The sequence below is a fragment of the Heptranchias perlo genome, unplaced genomic scaffold (genome assembly GCF_035084215.1).
Source record: "Heptranchias perlo isolate sHepPer1 unplaced genomic scaffold, sHepPer1.hap1 HAP1_SCAFFOLD_49, whole genome shotgun sequence".
NCBI lineage: Eukaryota > Metazoa > Chordata > Chondrichthyes > Hexanchiformes > Hexanchidae > Heptranchias > Heptranchias perlo.
In genome coordinates this window covers 1,033,684-1,046,156 of record NW_027139505.1, presented here as the reverse complement: position 1 = coordinate 1,046,156, position 12,473 = coordinate 1,033,684, and the positions used below count along the sequence as shown (strand labels likewise).

The window sequence follows — 12,473 nt, the reverse complement described above, 5'->3', positions numbered from 1 at the left end:
GGGTAAATGGTGTGTTTATATATCATGAATTACACTATTAAATGGACAGTGTGAGAAAATGGTGGGTTTATGTATCATTAAATACACTGTTAAATGGACAGTGTTTGCAAATGGTGCGTTAATATCTCATTAAATACACTGTTAAATTGACAGTGTGGGTAAATGGTGGGTTTATATATCATTAAATACATTGTTAAATGTACAGTGTGGATAAATGGTGTGTTTATATATAATTAATTAGACTTTTAAATGGACAGTGTGGGTAAATGGTGGGTTTATATATCATTAAATACACTGTTAAATAGACAGTGTGGGTAAATGGTGGGTTTATATATCATTACATACATTGCTAAATGTACAGTGTGGGTAAATGGTGTGTATATCATTAATTACACTCATAAATGCACAGTGTGGGTAAATGGTGGTTTTATATATCATTAAATACAGTTAAACGGACAGTGTGGGTAAATGGTGGGATTGCACAGAGTCAGGGTGCATTAAATGAAATTTCTAACTTGATACAAGGATTCCATATGCAATTACTTCGAATTATATAGAACGTACAGCACAGAAACAGGTCATTCGGCCCAAAAGGTCCATGCTCCACACGAACCTCCTCCCTTCATCTACCCCAATCAGCATATCGCTCTGTTCCTTTCACCTCAATGACTTTATTTAGCTTCCATGAAATGCTCGTCGTCTCATCTACTCCTTGTGCTCGTGAGTTCCACATTCCTACCATTCTCTGGTTAAAGACATTCCTGCTGAATTCCATTTTGGATTTATTGGTGACTACCTTATATTTATGGTCCTTAGTTCTGGTTTCTCCCGCAAGTGGAAACATCTTCTCCACGTCTACCCTCTCAAACCCTTACATAATCTTAAAGACCTCTAACAGGCCTCCCCCCCCATCTTCCATTTGCAAGGGAAAAGAGCCCCATGTTGCTCAATATTTCCTGACAGGTATAACTTCTCATTTCTGGTATCATCCGAGTAATTCTTATTTTGTAATTTCTCCAGTGCCTCGAGATCGTTTTTATTATATGTGGACCAGAACTGTTCACAGGAATTCAAGTGTGGCCTAACCAGGGTTCTGTAGAAATTTAATTTAACTTCTCTGCTTTACAATTCTATCCTTCTCGGAAGAACCGCGGTGCTTGATTTCTTTTTTTATGGCCTTATTAACCTGCTTTGCTACAGCTAGTGATGTCTATGTCTGTACCCCCAGACCCCTCTGCTCCTCTATCCTATTTAGACACTTATTATCCAAGCAGTATGAGGCCCTTTTTTTCCAACCAAAATATAATACCTCACAATCATTAGATACAGAGAAGGCATTTCCTCTGATGGAGGAGTCCAGGACAAAGAGACACAATATTAAAATTAGCGCTCGGCCGTTCAGGAGTGAAATAGTGACGCACTTTTTCGCACAAAGTTTAATGGAAATGTGGAATTCATTCCGCCAATAAATTATGGATTCTGAGTCAACTGCAATTTTGAAGACTGAAAGCGCAGATTTTTTGAGGTCCTGTTTTAAAGGGAAATGGATAAAGGACAGGTAAATAGAATTCAGGTACAGAGCAGCCATGATCTAATTAAATGGGAGAACAGATTCGAGGGGATGAATGGCCTAATCCTGTTCCTTTGTTACAATATGTGCTGGATTATGAATTCCGGCATTTGTTGAATATGAAGGTTAACCATAGATTCTGTACAATGGCATCAAATATGGATGGTTTGTACGTTGCCTTTAAATGTGTGTATCGTAGTATCATAGCAGGTACAGCACAGGAGGAGTCCATTCGGCCCACGATGCCTGTGATGGCTCTTTGAAAAAGCTATCCAATTAGTCCCTTTCACCTGCTCTTTCCCCATAGCCCTGAACATTTTTCCCTTCAAGTTTTTATCCAATTCCCCTTTGAAAGTTATTATTGAATCTCTCTTTTTGCCCCTCTTATACACTTTTCTCGAGATCGCCTCTGTTCTTTCTGTATTCAGCCTGGTTCTCAACTGTATTATGAACCTTACATTCGTCATGAGCCTCCGTTTCCTGTTTCATTATAACCTCTATCCCTTTCGATATCCAGGGAGGTCTAGCTTTGGGTGGCTTTCCTTTCTCCTTGGAGGGATGTGTCGACAGTGCACCAGAACCAAATGGGCTGTGACTGGTTGGTTTTATTCAAGGCTGAGCTCCATCTGTTCTTTATTTTTCTTATTCGTTCCTGGGCTGCAGGCGTTGCTGGTAGGGCCGGCATTCATTGCCCATCCCGAATTGCCCTTGAGAAGGTGGAGGTGAGCCGCCTTCTTGAACTGCTGCAGTCCGTGTGGTGAACTTTCCAGAATTCCAAGGGTTTAAAGATCAGATAATCGGTGCGAGAAAATCGAAGGTAAAGTTAGTTAAATATAGTTTGGTAAACACACCCACTGTTCCACCCTGTGTCCAGTCAGAATTAAACAGTGAAACCCTGAAACCAACCTCCGATTTTATTTCGGGGACGGTTAAAAGTTGAGTACAAGAGATTCTGTATCTCCAGAATTTAAATACTAATTCCTAAATTTGATGCTTTTTGTATCTGCCGAGATGCTAACCTGATGTGTCCAGGATTCTGGATAGCAATTCAACACCAAACCCCCCACGCCCCCTTCTCACCCCCGAAAACTCGTTATCCTAATAATCTTGTTCAGTCGATTAACAGTGAGACAGGTCAGGACATCGGACTCTCTGGCGCCGTTTCGAAGTCTCCGCCTCTGCCGGGCGAGTCACAGCAGTTCTCCCGCACCCACTTGGCAGGACAAGGCAACACTTGTACAGAAGGTTGTTTTTATTAATATGTGAGTTTGTCCGTGCAGTTCTTCTAACTGATCTGCTTTAACCGCAGCAGTGCACAAACACAGTTTTAAATAACCCGTCTATCGGATTGTGCCGAGATTGAATGCATTAATCCGGTCCAAAGGGAGAAGTTTATGTCCTGGATTGTTCCTGTCCGGCATTAATTTCAGTCCTGGCCTCACTTGTTTAATGCATTATTTATGTAATAATATCAGGAGAGACTGAACAGGTTGTGGCTCTTTTCTCTATTGGAGAGAAGACTGATAGATGACCTGATAGATGTTTTTTATACATTCGGAAGGGGTTCCTTAGGGTAAACCTAGAGCGCATGTTTCACCTTGATGGCAGTTCAAATCTAGACGCCATGAATTTAAAATAGTTACTGAAGAAACCAAGGTTGAATTCAGGAAAAACATTTACTCAGAGAGTGGTGAGAATGTGCAACTCGCTAGCATATCGAATGGTTGAGGCGAAAAGTGCAGATGCATTGAAGGGGAAGGTAGATAAATACATGAGGGGGCTAGCAATAGAAACATAAGTTGATAGGGTGCGATGAACTAGTGTGGGAGAACGCTCGTGTGGAGCATAAATCCAGGCAAAGACCTGTTGGGCAAAGTGGGCTGTTCCTGAGCTGTACAATTCTATTTAATTGAATGAATATTTTTATTGCACCAGCTCTTTCATCAACGCAGATAGTGTCAGTAATATCAACCCTATATTGAGCAGAGATACTGTCAGTGATAACAGCGCTATATTTAGCCCGGATACAGTCAATAATATCAGCGCTATAATCAGAACAGATACTGTCAATAATATCAGCTCGATAATCAGTACAGATATTGTCAGTAATATCAGCTCCATAATCAGTACAGAAACTGTCATTCATATCAGCTCCATAATCAGTACATGTACTGTCAGTAATATCAGCTCTCTGATCAGTACAGATATTGTCAGTAGAGCAGCTCTACATGCAACACAGATACGGTCAGTAATATATGCTGTATAATCAGCAAAGATACTGCTATTAATGGCAGCTCTATAATCCGCCCATAAATTACAGGAATAGAAGCTCTATAATCATTACAGATAATGTCATTAGTAACAGCTCTATATTCAGAACAGATACTGTCAGTAAGAACAGCTCGACAAGCAACAATGACACTGTCAGTAATATCAGCTGTATAATCATTGCAGATGTTGTCAGTAATATCAGCTCTGTAATCAGTACAGATAATGCAGGTAATATCAAATCTATCATCAGTACAGATACTGTCAGTAGTATCAACAATGTAAACAATAAATCCCCGCACTTTTCTTGCAGTGTACAGCCAACAGCTGTCAATCATAATTTCGCCCGTACCGGAGGGAATTACCGGGGAATTCAATGCACAATCCAGAAGGCTGCTGCTTGTTCAACTGATTTATGAGAGTGCAATCTCCATTTGCTCACATTTTGTCATCGGAAGTTGCTTTTCAAAGCTGCCGTTTATTTCACTAGTTTTTGAGAATAAAGGTTTTATTGCAGCTCCGTTTTATCTGAGCATTTCCTCATGTTGCAACATTCAGTTAATGCAAAATAAACATAGGGGCTTGTTCAATATCCGGTGCAGGAATCAATTGTTCGGTACCTTGCGTAATGCGTCGAACCGAGCACCCCGTCCATTCTCCGCCCCTCCCTGACCACCTGGAGCTGTCGGCTCAGCTTTAAATTCAGCTTCTCCGTCTGTTACAGCAAAACGGAGACTTCAGGCGGAGCTGAGATCTGCTCCTCGGCCCAAGTCCGTTGCAAAATAAACAGGTAGAGAAAGTCTTTAGCACATTTTGTTTTACTTTGAATGGGGGTTTGAAACAACAAAAACTATTCCCAGCCCAGATTCTTCCGTTTCAGACAATGAATCTCATGAACAACTGTAAAGTGCTAAAATTAAAACCACTCACCTTCAAAGCAATGACTGTTCAGAGACCTCTGCAAGTGAATGTCAAATGGAAACAACATTAACTCTGAGATAGTAAAGTGACACCAAGTAAAACAAATGGAAACATGCAGTGACACAAGGGAGAGACACCAAAGAATTCCACAAAATATTACAACATAGGCCGAAAAAATGCATAACATAGGCCTGAAGCATCTCTATCGTTTACAACAATGTATTTAGAAGAATGAGAGGTGACCTCATTGAAACATATAAGATTCTAAGAGGGTTTAACAGGGTCGATGCTGAGAGGATGTTTCCCCTGTCTGAAGTGTCTAGAACGAGAGGACAAAGTTTCAGGATCAGGGGTCAGATATTTATGACTGAGATGAGGAGGAATTTCATTGCTCAGGGACTCATTAATGTTTTGAATTCTCTACCCAGAGGGCGGTGGATTCTCAGTCGCTGAATATATGCAAGACTGAGATTGATAGATTTTTGGACTCTCAAGGAATCAAGAGATATGGGGATAGAGCGTGAGAGGGGAGTTGCGGTTGAAGATCAGCCATGATCTTATTGAATGGTGGACCAGGCTTGAGGCGCCGTTTGTCCTTCTCCTGCTCCTATTTCTGATGTAACATACATCTGAAACATCTGTAATATCTACAACACTGCGTAAATTAGGCCTGCGACATCTCTAATCTCTAAAACAATGTATAAAATAGATTTGACACTACTCCAACCTCTGCGACAATGTCTAAAATAGTCCTGAAACATCCCTAATCTGTAAAACAATGTATAATTTAGGCCTGAAACATCTCGATCCTCTGCTACAATACCTGATGTAGGCCTGAAACATATCTAATCTCCACAGCAATGTATAAATTTGTCCTGAAATATCTGGAACCTCTGTTTCAACATCTGAAATAGGCCTGAAACATCTCATATCTGTACAATAATGTTTAAAATAGGCCTGAAACCGATAATAGGCCTGAAATAGGCCTGAAACTCCTCGAACCTCTGCTACAATGTTTAAAATAGGCAATGTCTAACAGAGACGATAAGGCGACGGAAGCAGAAAGCCCGAGAGCAGAGCGAAGGTGAGACAAAGTTGGAGTCAACTCACGACAGGCAGATATTGAAAGTGTGATAGGTCAGCAGGTCGGTGATTGGTTGGTGACTATTGATGTTTTTTTCTCTCTCTCTTCGGGCAGGGGCTTAACTAAGAACGTAAATCAATAGCTTTAAAGAGATAAATTAATAAGTTAATACAACTAAGAATAACGAGAGATTAAAGGCACTGCAAAGTACATAAATACATTCCGGTTCGACAAGCAATGGCAGGGCAGGTGGTGTGTGGTAACTACCGCATGTGGGAGTTGGTGGAGAGCAGCATGATCCCCGGAAACCACATCTGCAGTAAGTGTCTGCAGCTCGAGGAGCTTCAGCTCAGGGTTTTTGAGCTGGCGTCCGAGCTGCAGACTTTACAATGCAGCATGGAGGGGGATAGTTAACCGAGCACTTTGAGCCAGGAAGCAATCGCACCCCAGAGATTAGGTAGTAGTTTAGATTAATTCAGTGTTCAGGGAAATTCAGGGAGGCAGGCATGTCGATCCAGGATCTAGTGATGGAGGAGACTCAGCCCTTTACCTTGTCTGACAGGCATGAGGTACTTGGTACATGTATGGATGAGAGCACGGCCTCAGGGAGAATGGGCAAACTGACCACGGCATTGTGGTACAGGAGGCCATTCAAGTGGGAGGAGTAAAAAGGATTGTGCTAGTGGTTGGTGACAACAAAGTCAGGGTGATACATATTGTTTCGTGCAGCCACGACCGCGAGTCCCGAAGGCTGTGTTGCCAGCCCTTTGCCAGGGTTAAGCATATCTCCTCAAGGCTGGTAAATTACTTGGAGCATGACGGGGAGGATCCAGTTGTCGTGATCCACGGAGCAACCAACGACATAGGTACAACTAAGGATGAGGTTCTGCTGAGACAGTTTGAGGAGCTCGTGTCTAAATTAATAAGCGGTACCTCAAAGGTAATAATCTCTGGAATGCGACCTAAGGCACATCCAAGTTGGCATCGGGAGAGAAAGGTAAGAGAGTTAAATGTGTGGCTCAAAGTGCGGTGTGAGAGGAAGGGTTTTCCTTTCATGAGGTACTGGCACCAGTACTGGGGAAAGAGGGAGCTGTTCCGACGGGACGAGCTACACTTGAACTGGACTGGGACCAGCGTCCTGACGATTCGAGCAACTACGGCTGTAGATAGGGCTTTAAACTAAAAGGGGGGAGGGATCAGGTCAATGGAAATTTAGAAATCTAATTAGAACAGTTAAGACCATAGAACAGTGTAGTGACTTTGGGAAAGATAAGCAGAGTGTGGCAGGAAGGGACAGAGTTTACGAATAATAGTGCAACAGCAAGTAAGTTCAAAGCAGGAAAAATGGTAAAAAGGCAAAATTAAAGGTTCTTTATCTGAATGCATGGAGAACTCGTAACAAGATAGATGAATTACTTGCACAAATAGAGATAAGTGTGTTTGACCTAATAGCCATGGCAGAGACATGGTTGCAAAATGACCAAGGTTGGGAACTAAATATTCCAGGTTACAAGATATTTTGAAAAGACAGGAAGAATGAAAAAGGAGAGGGTGTGTCGCCCTAATCAAAAAGGATGACATTTGGACAGTGGTGAGGAAGGATCTTGGCTCAGAAGATCAGGAAGTAGAATCAATATGCGTGGAAAATAAACAAGGGCAGAAAACCCTGGTGGGAATAGTTTTTCGGCCCTCTCGTAGTCGCATTACCGTTGGACAGAGTATTAATCATGAAATAATGGGAGCGTGTAACAAAGGAAATGCAATCATCACGGGGGACTTCAATCTGCATATAAACTGGGCAAATCAAATAGGCAAAGGTCGTTTGGAAGACGCGTTCTCGGATTGTATTCGAGATAGTTTCCAAGAGCAATACGTCATGGAACCAATCAGGGACCAGCCTATTTTAGACTTGTATTGTATGATGAGTCAAAGTTAATTTGTAATCTCTGAGTAAAAGAACCTCTGGGGATGAGTCATCATTCTATGATATAATTCCATATTGAGTTTGAAAGTAACGTTCTTAAGTCAGAAACTAGAGACTTAAACTTAAATAAAGCCAATTACATAGGTATGAGGGGCGAGTTGTCAAAGTTAGATTTGGAAATTAACATAAAGGGAGCAAACAGATTATGAAAGTAAACTGGCAAGAAATATAAACACAGATTATAAGAGCTTTACAAGTATGTAAAAAAGAACAGAGTAGCAAAAGTAAATGTGGGTCCCTTAGAGGCTGTGACAGAAGAAATGAGTCAAAGAGCGAAAGAGTGAGAGAAACGAGATTGAGGGATTCAGGCAGAGTCAGAGAGGGATACAGAAGCAAAAATATTTTTTTATTCCTGCGTCTCTATTAAGTTCAATATATCTTGTATTGTTTATTCTCCCATAATAAGAGCGCTGTTGGATTATAATCACTGACCTTCAAGCAATAACATTTTATTCAGCACGTAGTGGTTTTGAGAGAGTTACTGATGTCAGAGCAGGTGGAATCAGCAGTACCGAGTTATACTGATAGCTTCACATGGGTCTCTGGTCAATCTCCCTCCACACAGTCCCTTTACACAGTCCCAGCGCAGGTACAGCAAGGGTTAGATACAAAGTAAAGCTCCCTCTACATTGCCCAATCAAACATTGGCAGAACAGTTACAGCACGGATTAGATACAGAGAAAAGCTCCTACTGCACTGTCCGGTCAAACACCACCAGCTCAGGCACAATGCGAGTTAAATACCGAGTAAAGCTCCCTCTACACTGCCCCATCAAACATTCCCAGGGCAGGTACGGCACGTGTTCAATCGAGAGTAAAGCTCCGTCTACCCTGTCCCATCAAACATTCCCAGGGCAGGTACAACATCATTTAGATGCACAGAAAAGCTCTTTCTCGAATATTCCATCAAACTGGGCCTGATGCAAAGTAAATCTCCTTCCGATCTGCCTGAAAAAAACAGTTGAAGTGAGATATTTTGAACCTCGAACGGTCAGAATGCTGACCATCTAGGCGACCTGTCTCATCTCATTACCTTTCTGAATGTGTTATGAGGCACATTCAGAGATTCCCTAATGTGATCTCCTCTTCCCATGACCTGCGATTCCCACGTCTTCTCCCAGCCTCATTATAGCCCTGAACATCCCATCCTGGGACACAATGATCCGAAAGAGAAAAAAGACACGGATACGAAACAGTGATCAATGCAGTGTGTTTTATTTCTGAGTACAGCCCATTATTCAGACAGCAATAATACAGGGTCAGTGGGTTATGGGACCTTCACAATCAAACAGAGCCTGCTTCCCGTGAACGAAGGTTTCATTCAGTGAGAACTTGCGGATCTCGGACTGGTGAGATTCCATCTCTGGATCTTTCACTATTTCGGAGTGCAACAATGCACCCCACCGGGGCAGAATCTCCCCAGAGTCTCCTCGTTTGTGTTACAGTGGCCCTCACGACACTTTTCTCCATTCCTGCTGCAGATGTCCAATTGCACTAAAAATCCAAAATGCAGACTTAATTGATTGATCGTAATGGACACAGAGGGAGGGAGTAAAATGAGAAAACATGAAGCAGAGTCTGTCCGTGTTACTGGGACAGACTCTGGACCACACGCAAACCTCAGCTCATTTGTACTTGATTAAACTTTACACTGACCCTCCCCGGCCTGCAGAGTCCCAATCTTTGTTCTTCAGGGCAGCCCAATAGGTTTTCCACAGAATGGAGCCCACTATTCCCGCTATTTGAGACGAGGGACAAAGAAAATAAAGATTTGACATTTATATAGAGCCTTTCCCGTCAACAGAAGGGCCCAAAGTGTTTCACAGACAAACGATTATTTCTCAACTACCGACACAGTTATGTAGCCAAATTGCTCACAGCAAAGTCCTACACACAGTAAACGAGACTTGAGACCATGGAGAGTTTCTCGTTATGTTAGTTGAGAGAGTGATGTTGGTCCAAGACACCAGGGGAACTTCCAGCTGTTCAAATAATGCAACCAAATGTTTCCTGCTCCATGAACAGGTAGACAGGGTCTCGTTTAACGATTCATCCAAAAGTTGATCCCTCCAACAGTGCAGCACTCCAAGAGTGCTGGGATGTATGCACTGCAGTGGGACATCAACTCTTAACTTGTTCAGTCAGCTCCCAACTGAGGCAAACTGACACCCGGCGACTGAAAATTGATAGATTCGCCGCTTGACTCCTCTACTTAGTTCTTGTCCTCATATTCTGATCACTTTGAACGCTGCAGAATTATTAGGATTCAGAAACCTGCTTTGAAACCCTTTTGATCCAATCCCCTCCCCTCATGTTATGAAAATCTGACTCATGTCTGAGGACCGGTTCCACAGACGCCTCCAGTATCGCTCCCAATTCACCATTCTTCATCTGTGGGTCTGAGCAGTGAGTGTGGGGGAAAGGGGCTGAAGCAGTTCCTGATCCACTTCGCACGCTCACACTTTGTAGCAGGTAGAACTGCTCTGGAGCAGGAACTGTGAGTTTCCCCTTCCGTGGTACCTGGGTACTGAGGCCAAATACAGACTCTCCCAAACAAGTCAATGCTCCGGCTGAGATCCACTAACTCAGCACCGGACAGTAATTTGTGTTTTAATTCCTGTTCTGTTTAGATCATCACACAACACCCACCATTCCCACGTCCCGCTCAGGTGCGTCCCAAACAATCGGGGAATTTACTTGTGGAACTGGTTCAGATTAAATTTTTCAATCATTCTTACAATAATATTCATTTAACCAATCAAACCGAGAGCTTCAGTCAGAGAATAAAGTAGTTGAAACAAAACTTGGAACTGGAGATTAGAGAAACTTACGTCCGTAAGCTCCGCGATCTCTGTGACCTCCAATGGACCACCGTTTAGTAGTGATGGTCTGAGTCAGCACCAGGACTCCAAACAGCAAGAGCAGAACTTTCATCATCTTCCGCTGAGTTCCTCAGAGTCAGGATCAGACAACTGGAGTATGCAAGTTCTGTATCTAGACTAAGAGAGTTTGCTGTATTTATAATCACATAAAAGGGGAGGGACTCTCTGAAAATATACGGAGAAAACGAATTTCCCTTCTGAGCGACTGTGAATCATTTTGGCAGCTTGCCTCAGTTGGCAGTTCTCTATCTTTCAGATCACAAGGTTGTGTTTTTGGCCCCACTTCAGGTTTTAAAACATGAGCTCATCTGACAGGATATGCCACGCACACAAGCAGGACATAAAACCCTTAACTCCACCAGAAGTCTCTGAAAATATCCTGGGAAAAGTGTGACTGCTGATCAGTTGGCAGCTGGACTAAGTTGGCAGTTCTCTATCTAACATATCACAAGGTTGTGAGCTGTGGCCCAACTAATTGGCTTAACATGTGAGTTTAGGTGACAGAATGTGACAGTTACACGAACAGGACATTTAACCCATCAACACCAACGACAGTATTCTCCCCATGTAAAGTCTCAATATAACCGGTCGCTCCTGCTCGCTCCCCTTGCTCTATATTATTTCGCAGTCTGATCTCTGTTCCACCGGAAAACGGACACAGAATGTTCCGGGACTGACAAATCACCACTTTTAAACAGACACATAATGATCCGGGACTGAATGCGCATCCCTTTTAAACAGAGACAGAATGATCCAAGACTGATTACGCACCCCTTTTAAACCGGCACTGAATGATGCGGGAATGACAGCACACCCCTTTTAAACAGGGACAGAATGATCCGGGACTGGCAGCACATCCCTTTTCAATAGACACGGAATGATGCGGGACTGACAGCGCACCCATTTTAAAAAGACACTGAATGATCCGGGACTGACAGCACATAACTTATAAATAGACACAGAATGATCCGGGGTTGAAGTTAAGGGGGAGACTGAAATATTGAAGTCGATAACATCGTGAGAGAGGAAGTATTCAGCGGATTAGCATCTTTGAAACTGGACAAATCACCACGGCCGGATGAAATGTATCCCATGCTGTGAAAAGTAACCCGGGAGGAAATATCGGAGGCTTTAACAATCCTTTTCCAAACTTTACTGGATACAGGCCTAGTGCCGGAGAATTGGAGGACTGCGAACATTGTCCCGTTGTTTAAAAATTGAGCAATGGATGGACAGATTATTACAGGCCAGTCAGCCAAACCTCAGTGGTTCGCAATTATTGCTATCAATTCTGAGAAAGGTATGAACTATTCAAGGACAGTCAGCATGGATTTGTTGAGGGGAGGTCCTGTCTGACCAACTTGATAGAATGTTTCGATGAGGTGATAAAGAGGATCGATGAGAGTAGCGCAATTTATGTAGTACACATGGATTTGAGCAAGGCTTTTGACAAGGTCCCACATGACAGGTTGGTCAAAAAAGTAAAGGCCCATGGGATCAAAGGGAATGTGGCAAATTGGATCCAAAGTTGGCTCAGTGGCAGGAAGCAAAGTGTTATGATCGACGGGTGTTTTTGCGACTTAAATGCTGTTTCCAGTGTGGTGCCGTGGGGCTCGGTACGAGGCCCTTAAACGTACTGGGCATGACTGGGGAATTTGCGGATGACACAAGGATATGCCGTGTGGTTAATAGTGAGGAAGAAAGCTGTTGACTGCAGAAAGATATCAGTGTACTGGACAGGTGGGCCGAGAAGTGGCAAATGGAA

At 42.9% G+C, this 12,473-nt stretch overlaps 1 long non-coding RNA gene across 1 annotated transcript; it reads right to left on the bottom strand.

Annotated features, from left to right (window-relative positions):
• Positions 1-9,025: 9,025 nt before the first annotated feature.
• LOC137313915 (uncharacterized) lies at positions 9,026-10,798 on the bottom strand. Its single transcript, XR_010961123.1, has 2 exons — positions 10,658-10,798; positions 9,026-9,320 (listed from the first exon to the last, which is right to left on the bottom strand). It is a non-coding gene; the product is annotated as an uncharacterized lncRNA (long non-coding RNA).
• Between the last annotated feature and the right edge of the window lie 1,675 nt (positions 10,799-12,473).